Source organism: Adiantum capillus-veneris, chromosome 17 (genome assembly GCF_014529385.1).
Source record: "Adiantum capillus-veneris isolate H3 chromosome 17, ASM1452938v2, whole genome shotgun sequence".
Taxonomy (NCBI): Eukaryota; Viridiplantae; Streptophyta; class Polypodiopsida; order Polypodiales; family Pteridaceae; genus Adiantum; species Adiantum capillus-veneris.
Genome location: NC_140947.1, coordinates 97,224,767 through 97,244,275, shown reverse-complemented (window position 1 = coordinate 97,244,275; position 19,509 = coordinate 97,224,767). Strand labels below are relative to the sequence as shown.

General features: G+C 46.3%; 1 protein-coding gene and 2 pseudogenes across 2 annotated transcripts in view; 1 reads left to right on the top strand and 2 right to left on the bottom strand.

The window, feature by feature from the left end:
• LOC147437747 (uncharacterized) overlaps positions 1 to 19,509 on the top strand; it is a 183,172-nt gene that overhangs the window by 37,628 nt on the left and 126,035 nt on the right. The gene's annotated exons all lie outside the window — the stretch shown is intronic.
• Positions 202 to 1,977, bottom strand: LOC147437749 (uncharacterized; annotated as a pseudogene).
• Positions 2,415 to 3,781, bottom strand: LOC147437748 (uncharacterized; annotated as a pseudogene).

Sequence of the window (19,509 nt, the reverse complement as noted above, 5' to 3'; positions counted from 1 at the left end):
GTGTCGGTAAAATGAGAGAAAGAATAAACCGACTGTGCATACTGTGAATGAGTATGAGAGTGGGTGGTAGCTCCGACTCCACGGATAGTGGCTACCCTGTGTGTGTAGCATAGCAGTATAGGCACGTGTGTGTAGCTCTGTCACAGCAGAAAATGACTACACAGTATAATACAAGGCCACATGATGGTGGGCAATGTCCAACTAAAAGCATACTATAGGGGGTGGGTGGACAATGTCATACATAGGGGAGGGTGGTCGAAGAGCCTCCTGCAGCCTGGTGGTCCAAGGCGTAGATGCATACCTCATCTCCAGGTGGTGCTGATGTAGTGCTCGTATCCTCAATACCTCGTCGTGATGTGGTCGCCGTCTGAGATAGCCAGGGACTTGTGGTCTACGACGCGCTCTCTGGGTGTCGGCCTGCTGAAGCGTGAGCCCGCTCGTGTGAGTCGGAGGTCTCTGGCTACACACCTCTCGCTAGAAGAACTCTGTAATAGTCCGCTGTGTACTCGCACCTCCCTGCTGTAGTGGCTGTAGAATGTGCTCACGCATGCTAAAAGCAGTGGTCAGGAAGCGGCCTAGCTGGATCTGGTCACTCCTTGCTATACACTGCTGGAGTGTATCCTCCATGCCAAACTGAACTCTGACCTCCGAGTAAGCTGGGCATCTCACCATGAAGTGCTCCTCGCTCTCCACCTCTGTATGACAAATAGGACATATACGCTCATCTCGTGGTATGCCTCTGGCTCTGCCCCTCTCAATCTCCAACTGGTGCGAGGACACTCTAAGCTGCCCAATGGCCACCCGAAGGTGATGTGGCATATATCTCTGCATGTATAAGGGGGTCTCAATGAACCCCTGCTCTGATAGCTGTAGAAAATGCTCACGGTAATGTAGCATTTTCGATGGTAGCTCATGTCCTGGGTCAACCCATGTCCTCTGAATGTAGGTGTGCCATATCTCCTGTCTAATGACCCTATTCCTCTCAGATCGTGTGAGGGAATAGGTGGGGGCCTGAGTGTCGTACTGTAGTGGCGGCAGTCTATCAATATCCAGTCCCTGAGAAGAAAACCAATCCCGTGTCTGAGCATACCATGAGGTCCTATCCCCTGCCAATGCCATGTCCTGTGATGCCGAGAAGGCTCGATATGCAATACGATCTGTGTCCATGCTCTGAAGTCTGTGCAGCATGCATATAGTCTGAAAAAGTGCCTCAACCAGCATAGGTGGTGCAGCAAGCTCGGCTCGAATGATGTCATGTGGTACTGAGGGCTTGTTGCGAATGAGTCTAGAGATCATGAGTATCTGTGGTCGCTTCACTAGAGTCCATACAGAAGCAGCTAGCCCTGGCCCCCATATGGCAGCCCCATACATAAGTGCTGGTGTGACCAGTGTATCAAACAGCCACCCCTTTGTACGGGGCTCCTGAAAGTGTGCCTGATGGCACTGTCTCTCCATCATTGCCAGTGCTGAATACCCTCTAGTGAGTCTGTCTCTAGTTGCCTGTGCCATCGAGAATGCCCCTGATGCTGCTGTGAGGGTCACGCCAAGGTAAACATATGACCCTGTAATCTCAATGCTCCCTCCCGCTGCTATAAATGCACTCTACCTCCTGACCTGTGCTGAAGTATGAAAGATAAGAACCTTGGTTTTACCAAGGTTCACTAAAAGCCCTCGCTGTAAGCAAAAATCATCAAGTGTTGAAAGATGTCAGTGTAGCCCCTCAACAGACTCTGCTACTAGCACTATGTCATCCGCGTAGAGCAATATGTGTACTGTAGTCCCGCCTATCTCCACTCCATCTCCTCCTCTGTGCTGAATGAAGTCCACAATCTCATCAATATAGAGTCCAAATAGTGTAGGTGAAAGAGGGCACCCCTGTTTCACCCCAATGGTGCTAACAAGAGTGTCTGATGTACCTGCTGGACATCTGACTCTGCCAGAAACATGCTCATACAATGCATATATCCCCCAAATCATCTCCTCACCCACACCCAGATCCATCAGTCGTCTGAATAACCTCTCTCTAGGTACTGTGTCAAAAGCTTTGCGGAAGTCCACAAAGTAGCAATACAATCTCCTCTTCTGCACTCGAGTCTGATCAATCAGACATCTAAGAGTGAAGATATGGTCTATGGTAGAGAAAGACCGCCGAAATCCTGCCTGGCTTGGAGCTCTAAGACCCTCCGTCTCGGCTAGAGTGCTCAATGCCTCCTCCAATACTGTATGTGCCCGGGTCCATAACATCCCCTGACTTGTATGCTCTGTCCACGAGTCCGGGAATCCCTCTACTAGAGCCCTGTTGAAGAGGTGAGCAATAAGTAGTGCCAGGGTATCTCTCCCATAAATCAAATGCTCTGCCTGTAATCCAGACTGATCTCTGGCTTGTCCATGCTGGAGGTGTGAGATGGCTCTGCTCACCATATGAGATGTAAAGAATGATGCTGTAATCGGTCGTGGTCTTTGTGGTGTGGGTATAGGTGGCTGCCCTGGTATCTGGTAGAGGCGCTCTGCATAATCATGCCAAAGGTGAGGATCATGTATAGGTGTCGGGCGCCTCGCTCGCGGATGCGTCGCCTGGCCTCTCCACTATCTCTACTTATGAGCAAGTGATATAACTCCCAATACTGACGTTCTTCTCATTCCCGCTTTTTACGGCGGGTAAGGGACTGCATGCGCCTTTATGCCTGTCTGTGTGTGATCTCGCCACGAGCCTCTCCTGCGTGAAGACCTCTGCGGAGCCCCCGGCAATCATCATCATACCAGCCATTCTGTGGCATAGACCCCACTCGAGATGGGTGTGTGTGAGTGCTATGAGGAAAACTATGAAGAGCTGAATCATTGAGAATCTGTGTGAATTGTGTGGTAAGTGTGTCGAGTGGGGCATGAGGGTCAAGGGAGAGCAAGCGTGAGTGGAGATGATCGATGTAGACATGTGAGAGCTCATGAGTAAAGTGGATTGTGGTGTGAGTGTGTGTAGGAGGTGGAGTGTCAAGTGAGACGGAGGATGAGAGTGCAAAGCTAAGAAAGGTGTGGTCGGCGCCCAAGTGGGCAGCGTCCAATACTGAATGACTGTAATAAGTGTGCAGCAGATAGAGGTCCCAAGACGTAATCCACAGTGCTCCCCCCTCCTCCATGTGGGAAGCAAGTCAGTCCGGTAGAATCTGGCCATCGATGCATCCCGTTATAAATAACGAGATGGTGTCTGCTGCCCAACTCTAGAAGGTATCTACCATATCCTGTGGTATCCTGGCCTGTGTCGTCTGAAGATCTGCCGATCCCCATCTCCTCCCGGTCAAGAGTCCTCATAATATCGGGCTGCTCCATGTCATATATCACACTGTCTGGTCTGGGTGTGGCTGTTGAAGTCCCCCATGAGGAAGACTTCTCCGAGTGTGGAGTAATGTAGGATATCCTCTGATAGAGACGCGTATGGGGAGTCACTATCTCTGACCTGTCGCGCACCCTCCTGACCCGCGTATCTAGATCCACGTGGAGGAAAATAGCAAATGGCTAGATAAATCCATCTCTGATGTGATATCTCCAGACGTACCCATAGATATCTGGCCTCCTCATCCCTGCTCATGATCTGAATGTGACTCTGTAGAGTATGTCTAAATAAAATAGCCACTCCCCGTGACCCTCTAGCTGTACTCTGGCGTGTAGTATGCCTGAAGGCTGACTCCCACTGGAATCCGGTAATACGAGGTAGTCCCCTCTCCGGGCTCTCATGAGTCTCTGTGATACATATGAAATCATGCCCCTCCATGACCTCCTCTAGCATGTCTGGCCGCGTCCATAGAGAGCCATTGCAGTTCCATACTACTCTAATCAATATCTCCGGTGGTACTGAAGTCTCATAGGCCACGTGGCCCTATTTAGTAGGGCGACCATCGATAAAGACCCTACCATCACGGTAGAAGGCCTCTCTGCCCTCCCTCCTGGCCTGTAGGATCTGAGGCATGCAGGCTCTCCTATGCTCAATCTGCATCTTGGTCAAGTCCTCATCCATATATATGGTCTCACCGGGCCGCCCACGTAGTATGGCTCGCTTTCAAAAGAAAGCAACTCTGTCCTCCTGAGACTGCATCTGTAAAATAAGAGCTCTAGATCTAGTTGCATCTTTCCCTGCCCTCCAGACCCGTGTGAATGGCATGGTCGTGTATCCCATGCTCCGACAAAACTCCTGCGCATCTGAATCAGGTGAAGCCCCTTCTGGGAGTCTAGTAATACGCACGTTTAGCCTGCGTGCATAACGTAGCTTCTCCTCTTCCAGTGTGTCCTGAACCCTTATCACATCTTCTTTCGCATTCTCTTCCTGCACTTCTTTCTTGATGTTTTTCTTTACTACCTCGATCCAATTCCCTTGCTTTGCATCTAATTCCTGTATCATGTCTTCCTTGAGCTCCGCTATGCATTCTTTTTTCAGTCCTTTGAGTTCCTCTATTTGGGAGATTTCATCTTCTTCTCGTGCTACCCCTCTCATATGATGTATGTCCTCTTGCATGCGCTGAAGCTCTCTAGTGAACTCCTGCTGAATTTCTGCGTGTGCTAGCTTCCATGCATCCCTTTCTGCAATGAGAACTTTAATCTGCTCCTCCGTTTGCTTCCTCTCCTCTTCCAATTGCTTAATTTTGTCCGACAACTTGCGCATCTTTGTGTTGAGTGCTTTGTCGGCCTCCTTCTTGACATGGGAGATGGCCCGAGCTATCATTTCCTCCACCTCCCTCTTATCAAGGGGTGCCATGATGGGAGGGTGGGGTGAAGGAGGGGCGCTTGTGCGGGTCACCAAGTGTTGAACCTCGTACCAATGTGGGACTGTACGGCAGAGAGCAATGCAGGCTGAGGGCAGGGCAGGGTAGGGCAGGTCTGGGGCCGGGGGGGGGGGGGGTGGGGGGGGGGTGCGGGGCGTTCGGCAGGGCAGCAGAGGCGTGGGTTCAGCCAAGCTGGTTAGGGTGTGCTGCAACAGAGGCCAGGATGGCCATGACTGTATGGCTACTGCAGGCTGAGGGCAGGGCTGGCCGGGGGGGGGGGGTGTTACTGAAAGGTGGCGTAGGTGGGCAGCAAGAGGGTGGCGTGGGTTCTGCAGGTGGGCAGCGAGGGTGGCGCAGGAGAGAGAGAGAGAGAGAGAGAGAGAGAGAGAGAGAGAGAGAGAGAGAGAGAGAGAGAGAGAGAATGACGGTGTTTCATCTCCAGAAGCACTGGCCCCAAAGACTAGCGTCCCTTTTAGTATTTTAAGTCCCCGAGGGTACAACTCTCCAAGAGTCTACGTCCAGATGGGCTCAGAAGACTCGCCCTCTGGGCTCTTATAAACAGTACAAGGGATGCCCAAAAGCAGAGCCTCAAAAGCACTAGCTTCCAAAAGCATGCGCCAAAGTGCCAGCAAATCAGCCAGTGCAAAACACGGAAACCCGTACAGCTTGCCATGTCGGCATGTCAATGCAAAATCCAAAAATCTGCCCCAACCAGGCCACTCGTCCGGTGCTCTTCAAGGTAGTAGGGTTAGGTTTTTAAACCCCTTTAGGCCCCACAACCACATCTCAGGTTCTTCTGGGTTAGTGTTTTTAACACCTCTTGTCCTCTTGCCTTGTCTTGCGAGTTGGAGATGCCATGTTACCGACTTGTGACACCTCCTGTCACAAAGTGATGACGTGGCGGACAACAGAAACCCTAATTTCTGCCAGAAACCCTAAAATTCCTGCAAACCCTAATTTTTGCTAGAAACCCTAAATTCCGGAAATCGCGGAGGCGGATTATTATTATTATTATTATTAATAATTTTTTTTTGGAAAATGATGAGCGACTCGAATTTTGCTTTTGCTTTTTTTTTTATAAAAAAAAGAGAAAAGACTCTCTAAGAGAGAGAGAGAACTGATGCTTTTGATTTTAAAAGCTTTTGGGGCTCTGCTTTTGGGAATCCCTTGTAACCTTTAAATTAGTGGTGAGGGCCTCACTTCTCAGAGCATCTGGACGCAGAGTCTGAGAGTGAAACCCTAACCGCTCTCTTGTACTTTGATGATTGATTAATATAAAAAGAAATACCGAAAGGGGCGCCAGTCTTTGGGGCCAATATCTCTAGGCACGGAACTCCGCCGGGCCAGTGCAATCTATTGTGATCTATGAATTGTTTTGAAGTGGTTATTTGGTGCTGTCGCGGTTGATTCTTGACTTGGAGTGTCCAAGTCTGTTACAGTGGTATCAGAGCACGGCCGATTTCTCTTCTACGGGAAATCCGATCCCTGAATTTTTTTTCCGCGGCACCTATGGCTTCAAGCAATGATCAGTCGTCGACTCCCTCTGCATCTGGAGATGCAGGCTGGGATCACAACGAAGATTCAGGCAGAGAGTATGGCCCGCCTTGGCCTACTTAGGCGGAGCGGCGAGAGATAGAGCGTCGCCAGTTGATCAGCGATGCAACAAAGATGATGCTCAATTTTGCCAAGGACCCGAAGATGGCAAAATATATGAACCAGACCTCTTTGGAAGAGGTACAGACGGAGTGGCAGAGAACCACAACACCACTCCCGAAACCCGCTCTCAAGAAACCTTCTGCCTCCAAGAAATATACGGAGAAGGAACTGGAGAACGTGGTTGATGCACAGATTGCTCAGCTTTTTGACACGCAAAAGAAAGCCAAAAAGCACGGCAAAAAGCAGAAGAAAGGCACTGACTTCCCGGGATATTTGGGTCGTCGGTCGACATTTGACAAGGCAAAGAAACAGAAGAAGCGTGTTCAATTTGAAGGAGTACCCAGTTCTTCTTCTTCTTCTTCTGACAGTTCTTCTAGCTCCTCGGATTCGAGCGAAGAAGATAGAAAAGGTAAAAAGCGAAGCAACGCTTTGGAAAGGGCAAGAGAAAGGCAAAGAAGGCTAAATCTCGCCTAGAGACTGACAGTTCTACTGAGGACTCGTCTACAGACAGCTCAGATTCCGATGACGGAAAGTTTTATGCGAACAAGAAGAATTTTTACAAAGCCAACCAGTATGACTTTCTCGAAGATAAAAGCAAGAAAGTCCGAGAGTTTAAGGAAGGTGGCCACTCGATCAAGTTTGATACTTTTCAGGATACTCAGATGCTTCGAAGGCTGTCTTTTATACAGCAGTTTGACATCGCTTTCGCGGGAGGACGCTATTCAGAGCACTCCAAGATTCGGAGAGCTGCCTCTTACTTTAAGGGGAATGCTCGTACTTGGTGGTCCACGCTTCTATTAAGCAAGACTGTGCCAATTACATGGCTGAAATTCAAGAGGCTTTTTATTTCTTCTTGGTTGAATCAAGAGTTTGAGCGAGATACACGAGCTGCTTGGAACCATCTCCGGATGACCAAGAGCGATATAGTGAATTCTTATTGTGAAAGATTCTGGAGCTCTTTTCTACCTGCCTCTTCATTCAAGAAGATATCGTTCAGAGAACAGATTGAGCGGTTTACCTTGGGTCTACCTACAGAAATCCGAAATCACTGCTTGGAACAGAAGTCAGCTTCTGTTCAGGAGTTGATGAGTCATGCGAAGCGGGGCTTTGCCATTCACTCTGGCAGTCTGACCTACCCCACAGATGAGGCCATGACACAACGAGCCGAACAGACTTCTTGGAATGAAAGTAGAATGAAAAAGAGCAACCCAGAGAAAAAAAAGGATGCACGACCCAAGCTTACTCCTGAGGAGAGAGCTCGCTTCATCAGAGAGGGGAAGTGCTTTGGATGCGGGGAACATGGACATATTTCCGCAAAGTGCCCTGACAAGGCACAGAAAGAACAGAATGATAAAGACGATGACAGGTCTGAGAGTTCGAGAGCAGCTGAGGAATGTGGCAGAAAAGGTAGATAGAAAAGCAGAACTGGTACCACATGGCGTGGGACGTGCACCGAATCTAATGAATGAAAGTACAAACTTTGCCGCTTTCGGGGCAAAGTGAAGGATCAGGAAGCTCTTTTGAAGGAGCCAAGGCCAACTTCTTTTCACTTGGAATTGGCGGCTCGATTTGGAACTACGCCCGACAGACTGACGCCACAGGCGGAGGTAGTTCGACTGGCACCCGGATGGGATGTTGCCATTACACCGAGCATTGGCAAACTTCGTTTGCAATGACAGGGGTGTTCAGGGCACGCGAGTGACGTTCTACTCGGGATCCCTTGGTACCACAAGAACTACGCCGTGGTTGACTACCGAGCCGAGAAAGCGACTTTGATAAATGAAGGGCTTAGAGATTGTACTTGATGAACTTCAGTTTTCTTACTCATTCTTTTGGGAGAACTGAACGATGGATAAAAGTTGAATATGTTTTGACCTGAAGAAAAGAACGCCAAGATTTTTTTCTCCACGCTCATGCTGATTGCTTTTGAGAGGGCCTGAAGATCATACCATTGATGTGATATCTGGAAGCACTCCACCGAATCGGCCACCTTATCGTGTGAGCCGAGTACAGAATGAAAAGATTATGAACTCAGTGAAAGACCTCTTGGAAAAGGGTCTTGTCCAGCCTAGTACTTCACCGTATTGCTCTCCAGTGTTGTTGGTTTTGAAGAAAGACGGATCTTGGAGAATGTGCATCGATTATAGCACTCTCAACGAAATCACCATCAAGAACAGATTTCTGATTCCTAGGATCGATGATATACTCGACAGGTTACAGGGATCTTCGTGCTTTAGCAGGATTGACTTGAAGAGTGGATATCATCAGATCAGGATAGCGCCAGGAGATATCTACAAGACAGCTTTTCGGACGACTTTTGGGTTATTTGAGTTTTTGGTGATGCCTTTTGGCTTAACCAATGCTCCTGCGACATTTAACCGGATGATGGATAGGATTTTTCGAGAGTACAGGCTATTTGTTGGCACTTTCTTTGACGACATCATTGTTTTATCCAAGAATGAGGCAGAACACAGAGATCATCTGCTTCAAGTCTTTCAGGCATTACGAGATCACACATTAGTGATTAATGCAAAGAAAAGTGAATTTTTCCTACCAGAGATACACTTTTTGGGACACAGTGTGTCAACAACAGGAGTGCAAATGGACCCAGCCAAGATAGAGACGATCCGTGATTGGCCCGATTTGAGGAATGTCCATGAAGTTAGAAGCTTCTTGGGACTGTGTTCGTACTACAGGCGGTTCATATGAAAGTTTGCAGAGGTTGCTTCCCCTTTGCACAGAAAGGAGTACCTTTTTCGTGGGGACCCACAGAGGTGACTGCCTTTCGGACATTGAAAGAGAAATTCACTACAGGACCAGATTTGACTTTGCCGGACTTGCAGAAGTCATTTGAAGTATATTGGATGCTTGTGGTCGTAGTCTGGGTGCGGTCTTGATGCAAGAAGGCCATGTCATAGCTAACGAGAGCCGTTTGTTCTCTAGGCCGGAGATGACAACACAGATCTATGGGAAAGGGCTTTTGGCGGTTATCCACGCTCTTACTCAGTGGCGGCATTACCTACTCGGAGCGGATTTTACTGTCTTTACAGGCCACTGTCCACCTCTTACGGGTCACCGCGGCATTGCTACCACCATGAAAGGGGTAGAGAGAGATTTCTTTTGGCGGAGACTAAAGAAGTATGTGGAAGAGTTTGTGCGTAGTTGCTTGGTATGCAAGAAGGTCAAGTTTGACAGGCATAAGGCGCAGGCATTGTTACAGCCTTTACCCATACCCACCCGCCCTTGGGAAAATATTGAAATGGATTTCAGTTTTTTTAATCTCCCGAGAATACAGAATGATCACGATGATTTTCCGATTACATGGCACGTCTGAGACGATTGTCTCCGACAAAGACCCCAGATTTATGAGTTTGTTTTGGAAGGCAATTTGGAAGAACATTGGCACGCGGTTGCAGTTCTCGTCATCGTTCCACTTGCAGACTGACGGGCAATCTGAGATTGCCAATTTAGTGATTTTAGATTTATTGAAGTCTTCTATCTCGCATCAGAAGACTCAATGGGAAAAGAACTTACCTTTGGTGGAATTTGCCTATAGTAACACGATACACTCTTCGACGGGGAAGACGCCATGTGAGATTGTTGAAAGTGCTGCGAAGGTTCCATCCTTCCTGAGCACGAAAGATTAGAAATTTGAAGCGGATGAATATTAGCGAGATTTGGATACGGCTTTTGCCAAGGTTCGCGAGACTTTGCAGGAGTCTCAAGAACGACAGAAAAAGGCAGCGGATCGCCATCGTCGCGACTTGAAATTGAAGGAGGATGATTGGGTGCTCTTATGCTTTGAGAAGGCACGCCTGCGAAAGAAAAAGAGAAAGGAGAGGCTTTTTCCAAAGCTTAGTATGTGATACTAAGGACCTTTCCAGATTACTGACAAGATAAATGATGTCTCCTTCTGATTGAAACTGCCAGATACTTGGAGGATTCACAATGCATTGCATGTGAGTCTCTTGAAACCTGTTAAGGGTGATGTGCTTGATGATGGGGAGCCTGATGAGCAACCCAAAGTGGAAGAAAACGAGGAGATCCTTGTTCCTGAACAGATTTTGGCACATAACGATACAAAGAAAGGTAAAGTCCGAAGGCGGTTCTTGGTTTAGTTCAAGAACTTTCTTGCATTTGATGCGAAGTGGATGGAGGAGGAGGACCTAGCAGATACTCCTCGGATTGTGAAACTTTACCTCGATGCTTTGGTTTAGCATAGTCTACTCCAAACGGAACCCAGAATTCAGCTTGGCCGGAGATCTGGTGCAGTGGGATGCACAAGAGGGGAGTCACTCCACTCCTTTGTAAACAGATGCCTCGATTTTGATACTAAAGTCACTGATGTCTGTTTGAGCTTCAGGGATACTGAGAGCTGACAGTATTCTACTGGATGACTTTATGAAATGGAATTCCTGATTATGATACTGATTTCTTTTTGACTTCTTGTGAGTGCAGGAACTGATAGCCGAAATGATTGCAGCATTTTGGTCTAATTGATCTCGTATAGACATGGTTGCAATAGGGGTTAGTCAATCGGACATCGTTGAGGTCCCGATTGGACCTAGATGTGATTGCTAGCTACATTGCCGATAAATCATGGTCTAAGATCCGAATGAATGTTGAATGTCATGTGATGTCCTGTGATGTCTGGTGATGTGACTGTCGATTTTGTACATGTGCTAGATGTGCGTTCCTAGTACGTAGGTACTAACAGTCAGTGTCTGCTAAGACGGTTTATGGCTTTTGTCGGTTTTGCAGGCGTAATCGCGGTCGATTACAATGCTTTCAAGAGGGGGGTATGTCACAAAGTGATGACGTGGCGGACAACAGAAACCCTAATTTCTGCCAGAAACCCTAAAATTCCTGCAAACCCTAATTTTTGCCGGAAACCCTAAATTCCGGAAATCGCGGAGGCGGATTATTAAATTTTTTTTTTTTTGGAAAATGATGAGCGACGCGAATTTTGCTTTTGCTTTTTTTTTTTTATAAAAAAAAGAGAAAAGACTCTCTAAGAGAGAGAGAGAGAGAACTGATGCTTTTGATTTTAAAAGCTTTTGGGCATCCCTTGTAACCTTTAAATTAGTGGTGAGGGCCTCACTTCTCAGAGCATCTGGACGCAGAGTCTGAGAGTGAAACCCTAACCGCTCTCTTGTACTTTGATGATTGATTAATATAAAAAGAAATACCGAAAGGGGCGCCAGTCTTTGGGGCCAATATCTCTAGGCACGGAACTCCGCCGGGCCAGTGCAAATCTATTTTGATCTGTGAATTGTTTTGAAGTGGTTATTTGGTGCTGTCGCGGTTGATTCTTGACTTGGAGTGTCCAAGTCTGTTACACCTCCATATGCTACTCTTTTACGTGCCTGAAAGAGAAGGTATGTAGATGTGTTGTATGTCATTGTCATGTGTGTACGTGATTTTGTTCTCACATTGATTCAGCATACCACTAAAGCACATAAAGCTTGGAGCATATTGGCTCACCATTATGAGGCGCACAATCACACCAAAATTCAAAATTAGGAGAATCAGCTTGCTGCTTAGAAACTTGTTGACGGAGAGAAGGTGGAGGCCTTTATTAAGCGAATTAAGGATCTCGAAGATCAATTAGTAGTTGTTTGTGTGTCTATTTCTCCGGAAGAATTAGTTGGGCGTTGCATTCGTATACCTCTAGCCAGATATGATGGCCTTTTCACGGCACTCACTACTCAAGTTCATCCAACCCCTCTTACATTTGAAGAACTTGAGTGCAATGTTGCTTGAAGAGGAGCTACGACTCAGGACTAGGGATGGGAGAGGCGATGTTGCTTTATGGCCAACACAAAAGGCAAGGGGACTACATCAAATGCCTCCAAGATGAAGCCCAAGAAGAAGAAATTTACAGGTTTTTATTATGACAAGAAAGATCATGCTTTTACAGACTGTAGAAAGAAAAAAGCAGATGAGAAGAATGGCACTATGAAAGCTTCTTGGAAGGAAAGAGAATCCGCCAACAATGCTGAGGCAGAGCTTGCACTATGGACGGCTATAGAAGAGGTATGCTCATCAGCACAAACTCCGTTTGTTGATGGTTCTTGGATTCTAGATAGTGGAGTAGGAGGCGATGTTGCTTTATGGCCAGCACAAAAGGCAAGGGGACTACATCAAATGCCTTTAAGTCGAAGCCTAAGAAGAAGAAATTTATAGGCAGCTAAATTTATTGTGACAAGAAAGATCATGATGTTAAAGACCGCAGAAAGAAAAAAGTAGATGAGAAGTAGATGGTGTGGACCCGGTGTGCTATCAAAGATGTGTACAGATCGATGACAATGCAATGCCTCTTTTGGAATGATGGAATTCTCCAAGCAGATGGGAGAGATGGTTGTGCAAACAATGCCAAGATTCCAAAGCTGATAGGGTGATTTGGATGGCGCCTTCCTTTGTCGTCATAGGCCACTAACAAATCGTGATACTCGCAATCAACATCTTCATGTTTCCAATGCATGTCTTCAATGATGCGATTTGTTATGTCAGACGAATTTATGATTGCACATATCCATGCTAGGATTTTTTTATGTCGAGATGGTTGAGGGCGCACACCAAGTCAACTACCCTCTCGCAGGAGCACCAAAACTGTAACCCTTGGTATACAGTGTTTGCATTTCCTATGCTCAAAGTGCATGGTCCTACGCGCAATGGCAGGCCCTGCAGTTTCTTGAGTGAGATCCTAGGGCGAAAAGCTACAATACACACTCAAACACTCAAATGCAGTGGCATTTCTCTCTCGTAAACTAAATAGTGCTGAGAAGAATTATTCTGTTGATTATGAAGAACTTCTCTCTGTCATTCACGCATTGGAAGTGTTACAAGCTTGGACACTCCAAGCGAGAAATGAATCTCAACACACGAATTGAACTGCAAAATCACTATTTCCAATTCAGTGCACAATGTTGATAAAGTCATTCCGCAAAATACTGTCAGCCTGTTAGTATTCCTAAAATCTGAAAGAGAAAGTAGTGACTTTATTCAATCTAGGCGATCTGTGACAAAAGAGTGGAGTGGCTCCCCTCTTGTGCAGTCCACACCACACTAGATTCAACCTGATGATTCATCTGTAACTTTTGGCATAGCACTACTAATAATCCAAAAGCTTCAAGGTACAATGCTCTCTGAAGAGAATTTGTGATGTTCTCCTCCTCCATCCATTTTGCTTTGAGGGCCAAAAAGTATCCTTGACCAAATTATCCGGTGGACTTGGCTTACCTTTTTGTTCCTTTCTTATGTCCCGTGACCTGTTGGTAGCCCTGTTGGCCTCCCTTGTCGTTTGGATTTTTGGAATTCTCTGATCTACCAACTGATTTCCTTCTTGTTCTTTTCTTGTGCCCTTGGACCTGTTGGTAGCCTCGCTGGTTCCCCTGTCCATTGGCACTATAATCTGAATCATCTGAATTCTTTGAGGAACCATCAACTGATTCCTCTCCTTCGTTGGAATCCTTCGATGCGCTATCATGTGATTCCCTTGCTTTTCCAGAATCCTCTGATGAACTTGCATTTGGTTCGTTGGACCTTCGAATGCACTATTATCTGTTTCCCTTTCTTCTGTGGAATCCTCTAATGAACTTTCATCCGGTTCCCCTGATTCATTCTCGTCATTAGAAGATTCTTGCCCTGTTGAGGTGGACACTAACCTGTGCGTAGGATAAGTTAGTGAGTCGGCATGCATTCCAAAACCTTGCTTGGCATGTCCCATACATATTTGAATAGAGTTGGACTTCTGCTGTAGACAATACTCTCAAATCTCTTTTAATCAGGTCCCTCAAAGTGACCCTCTGAAACAAGGACTGTAACAGGACGGGCAACACGTGGCAACGGAAAAGAAGAGATTGAACAAACTTTTAGCACTTCAATAACAACTGAACTGAAAGAGATAGATGACACAGGGAGTGGCGGAGTTCCACCCTGAGAGAGCAGTGGTCCCAAACCTTGGCGCCCCTTTCGGTATTTCTATGTATTACTTGAACTCGGTACAATGCCAGTACTCATGCTCTGCAATTTCACCTAAAAGAGTGCCAGAGATTGAGCCCTCTGTACATATTTAAAGGCCCTTGATCTATGAAAAGGAGTTTACATAAAAAGCTTCAAACTCAAAATCATCTGGTCCCAAAAGCACTAGCGTCCAAAAGCTGCCAGCACGTTTTGCGGAAATCCGTACAGGTGCCACGTTAGCACAGCCAGCGCGAATTGTGGAAATCTGTTCGTACAACTATTGCGTCATTAACTCTCCACACAAGAGATTGTGAGTGTGTGTGTGTGCGCGCGGTTCTGTTTTATTTTAATGTCTTTGGGTCCCCTAGGCCCCATCGGACGAGGTTGGTGGGAACCCTTCTTTAAAAAAAGGACACTCAACGAGACTTTGCAAGTTGGTAAAACTTCTTCTGCTACTTCTGCTTCTTCACTTAGGGTTTAGGTCCCTTGGCCGGGATCTCAAGGTTGGCTCTATTCTTCAGTGGCTTGACACATCACAAAAATTTCCGAGGGTCTTTGAGGGACATTCCGAGGGACAATTAGTTTTCTCAATCCAAATCAGAGCTCTTGATTTACTAGGTTGTTGGCTTCCCAGAAGAATCTCATCCAATAAGGAGTCTCATTCCATATTGGAGCTCTTAATATCTTGGCTCGTTGGTTTCCCAGAAAAATCTCATCGAATAAGCAATATTCAGTGGTTGGCACATCACAGTGCAACACAAATGCTCACATATGCATGTTACAAGACATAGAAACATAAAGCCGTCGATGAACACTCTCCCCGCAAATAACCATCTTGGTGTGGGCCATGAGCTGTTCAACGACTCCCTCATCGCTCCTCCCGCAAATAACCTAAAAAGGTCGGAGCCATGAGATAAAGAGGCCTTTTACAACCAAACGCCCCTCGCAGACCGCAGCCTGCGTCGTTTGGAGGTGCTGAGAGTAACCACTGCTCAAACTTCTTAATACTCTTCCCGTAAATAACTATCTAGGTGTGGGCCATGAGTAACAACAACAATACTCCCCCCGTAAATAACCACAAGGGTCCGGGCCATGAGTAAAAACAACACTTTTCAAACATTCAATACTCCCTCCGCAAACCAACGTCAAACAATTCAAATCAGCACCAAGATAGGTTTAAAATAGATACCATCCATTTCAAACAAATTTCAAATAGTACTTCCTCAAACAAAGTTCAAAAGTATTAAAACAACTAGATACTCATTCAAGTTTTTGTTCAGATAGCCAAACTTTGAGGATGACGGGCTTGTCCTTCTGCATCACGGTAATTGTATAGCTCCGGATCTGGAGTGTCGCATCATTCTTGTCAAGAGAACGTCACAGTTGCCCAACTTCATAATGTGAAAATCGGCTTTTTTGTGATACCCTTGGATGGTCATTGGAGAGCACCAATGAGAGGTACTACCTTTTGGGTCTGACTGGTTGCTAACTCGGCTTTGCTTTCGCCACCCTGTGGATCATAATCAAAATCCATCTGCTTCAGGAATTTTGGATGCTCATATGAAGCAAGGTTGCATCCGTACGTACGTACGGATCCGTACAGCACCGTACAACCATACGGTACGGTTCCGTACATATGGATAGATAGTGGACTCTTTTTTTTTTTCCTTTACAATTTTTTTTTGTTTTTTTGTTTTTTTGTTTTTTGAGGGGCATCTTGCCATTCGGTTAAGTACGAATAACATTTGAAGCAGTATCTAATGGACATTGAAGCAGTATCTAATGGATGTTTGAAGTAGTATCTATGTTTATACTCTATGTAGTTTCTAGTATGTATAGGCTGAAAAAAGCTAAAGTCACTACTCTTTTTGTTGTTACAAATGTTATGTACTGGTCACGTACCTTAAAGGCCGATCCGTACAGAAGTATGTACCTTACGTACTGATTACGTACCGTACATTGGGTCAAAGAAAATTAGGGCTTTGAAGCTGTTGACTTTGCCATATGCTCGACACAATTTATTTGTACTTTCAAGGCGTATGCCATAGATGTCAGATACAAGTCCAATGGGTGCTTTAGCTCATTTGGCTGGAGATGGTCCTAGGGTGTTCTGTCGGCTGCTGTTGCGGGCGTCGGCTCTGCTAGTTTGTCAATGCGTTGGGGACAACCAAAATAGTTATGCCCTGTTTGAAAGCATCGAAAACATCGGCCTTCTTGTAATAAGGTGTCTCGTTGTTGAGGCGTCAAACGAGGCCTTTGCGGCTGACTTTCACGAGAATCTTGAGAATTTGTTCGTGGTTGCTTGGAGTTCTGGTTATTGGCCGGAGTTACTTCTGTAGTAAACACTAGCTTGCTTTTCATCAATTTGTAGCTGACGGTAGCATGGTCCATAAACTCTTGCATAGTTGAGACTTGCTTGGGCAAACAATATTCCTGCAATGGTGATGGTAGTCCAATGGTGTATCGCTCGCACTGGTCCTCCAAGGAAATGAACTTAAAGGACACGAAGAGGTAGACGTCGAGAAACCTTTGGTTATAGTCATCCATGGTCTCAGTGGCAAGCATTTTCAAGTTGCCCCATTCTGCCAAGATCCGAACTTCAAAAAGAGAAGTCATATAACTGTGCGCAAATATTGTCTTGAAAGCTTGCCAGGTCCTTGGAGCATGCGGTTGCATCGCGATTGAACTCCACCACTACATGGCATTATCTTTAAGAAATCTGGCGGCTCGAGAGATCTTGGATTATTCTGTATAGTTCCCCAAAGCATAGATGTTGTCAAATTTTTGTGGAAACTGCAATGCTTTCTTCCGATCTTTCATCTCAGAAAAGGTGAAAAATTTCATTGTCGTGCCACTATCCTTGAAATCTTTCGGTTGGTTAGGCACGTGTCCCAGGTATGGATCATAAGGGTATCCATATGGGCTCCAACCATTGTAGCTTGGTGGTGGTGGTGGTGGGGGAGGTGGTGGCAATGGCGGTTGCACTGGATCAGGGTCAGATGACTGCACCATATTTTTGAAGACTCCTCCTATCGGAATAGACGATTGGGAAGGTTGCCGATTGGAAGCTCTCGTACTTTGTGGTGCCGGAGGAGGAGGTATCACCTGGGGCATGAGAGGGGGTTACATGTAATTCAGAAAATGTTGAAAACTTTGTAGCATCGGGAGGTTTTGTTGCAGATGCCGCGAACGAATGTCGCGAAGCTCGTCGAGGAGAAAGTGCAAGTATTCTCCTGAATCCATGAATGCCATGTCTTTGGTTCTTTATGGCTTATGCTTTGTAAGACAGAGCGGTGAAGAAGGGAGCGTGCCTGATGCGCGATGGAGTAAGGGTGGGAGTCACTAGTAAGTCCGGGGTCGCGACTCGAAGATTCTTTGATAAAATGCTTTGTCTGCTCTTTGGTGGGACCGGTATGCTTTCAGAAAAGCATACGCCTTAAGCTTTGATACCACTTTAACAGGATGGGCAACATGAGCAAACAAAAAAGAACATACTGAACAGACTTTTAGCACTTCAATAACAATTGAACTGAAAGAGATAGACGACACAGGGAGTTGTGGACTTCCACCCCAAGAGAGCACTGGCCTCAAACCTTGGCGCCCCTTTCGGTATTTCTTTATATTACTTGAACTCGGTACAATGCCGGTACTCACGCTTTGCCATTTCACCCAAAAACTGAGCCCTCTTCACATATTTAAAGGCCTATGAAAAGCAGTTTACATGAAAAGCTTCAAACTCAAAATTATCTAGCCCCAAAAGCACTAGCGCCCAATAGCTGCTAGCTCGTTTTGCGAAAATCCGTACAGGTGCCACGTCAGCACAGTCAGCGTAAAACACGAAATACTTGTAGCCACGTCAGCACAGCTAGCGCAAATTGCGAAAATCTGTCCGTACAACTGCCACGTCATCAACTCTCCACACAAGAGATTGTGAGTGTGTGCGTGCAATTTTGCTTTATTTCAATCCCTTAGGGTTCCCTGGGCCCCATCAGACGGGGTCCCATAAGTTGGTGGGAACCCTTCTTTAAAAATAGGACACTCCACGAGACTTTGTAAGTCGGTAAAACTTCTTCTGCTGCTTCTGCTTCTTTACTTAGGGTTTAGACCCCTCGGGCGAGATCTGAAGGTTGGCTAGGTTCTTTAGTGACTTGACACGTCGTCAGGAGTTTTTTTGAGCAAGGGATTGCGCATATGTACATACACATGCATGGTGCATCGAATAAAGGATTACCTAATTTCCATAGCCAGGTGGTTACGTGGGGCCCACATGTGTACAGGTAGGACAGCATGTACATAGTGCAGCGATTTTCACTATTATCAATACTAGTGTGTTTTTTCTACAACAAGGAGGAGTTGGTAGCGCGTAAAACTTCTCGAGGAAGCTATCCGCGGGCCGACGACGTGAGGTCAGCAGGTGCGTCAGATGGCATCTAGTGGCGTCAGGAGGGCGAACGGGGTCAATATTTGCACGTGGATGAATACGGACACAAAGTGGTGTTTTCTTGTGAGAGTTATGCAGAAAGGTCATCATTAGGACCATTTTTTGGGGCCACTTCACGTGGTTGCGAGACGCATTATTGAAAAGAAATGAGTGCCAGGTGTGTGGATGATGTAAAAAAGGTGACAACTATGCACTGCGAGGTCAGTTTTTGGCCTGTTCGGGGTCCGTTTGAGGTCATCTCAAAGGCCAAGGGTGCCCAACTAATAAATCTAAGTGTGGGAACTGAAAAAACAGAGAGAAGACTAGAAAAAACGTGGAGAAGAGAGGAGGAACAGCCGCAGGTGTGTTTTTTGGGTTTTTGGAGCCTGTTTTGGCCGTAAACTGCTCATCCGAGGTCGGATTTGAGCACTTTGACATTGTAGACTGGGGTTTTGGGCCGTTCCGGACGCGATGGCGCTGTCCATTTTGCCAAATTCCTCACTCTTTTCGTGCTGTTTTTCTGTGTAAGTTTCTCCTATGAGCGAAGTTTCTGCTCTAGTTTGTGATTGTATCTGGCTTATTTTACCTATATTGTGTGAGCTATTTGCCCCATTGGTGTTGGCCCAAGCTCAATTGTATCTAAACATCAGAAATTCTCCTCTTTTGAGCTGAGTTTTTTTGGGTGTGTGTGTGTGTGTGTCTCTGTGTGGAGTGGGC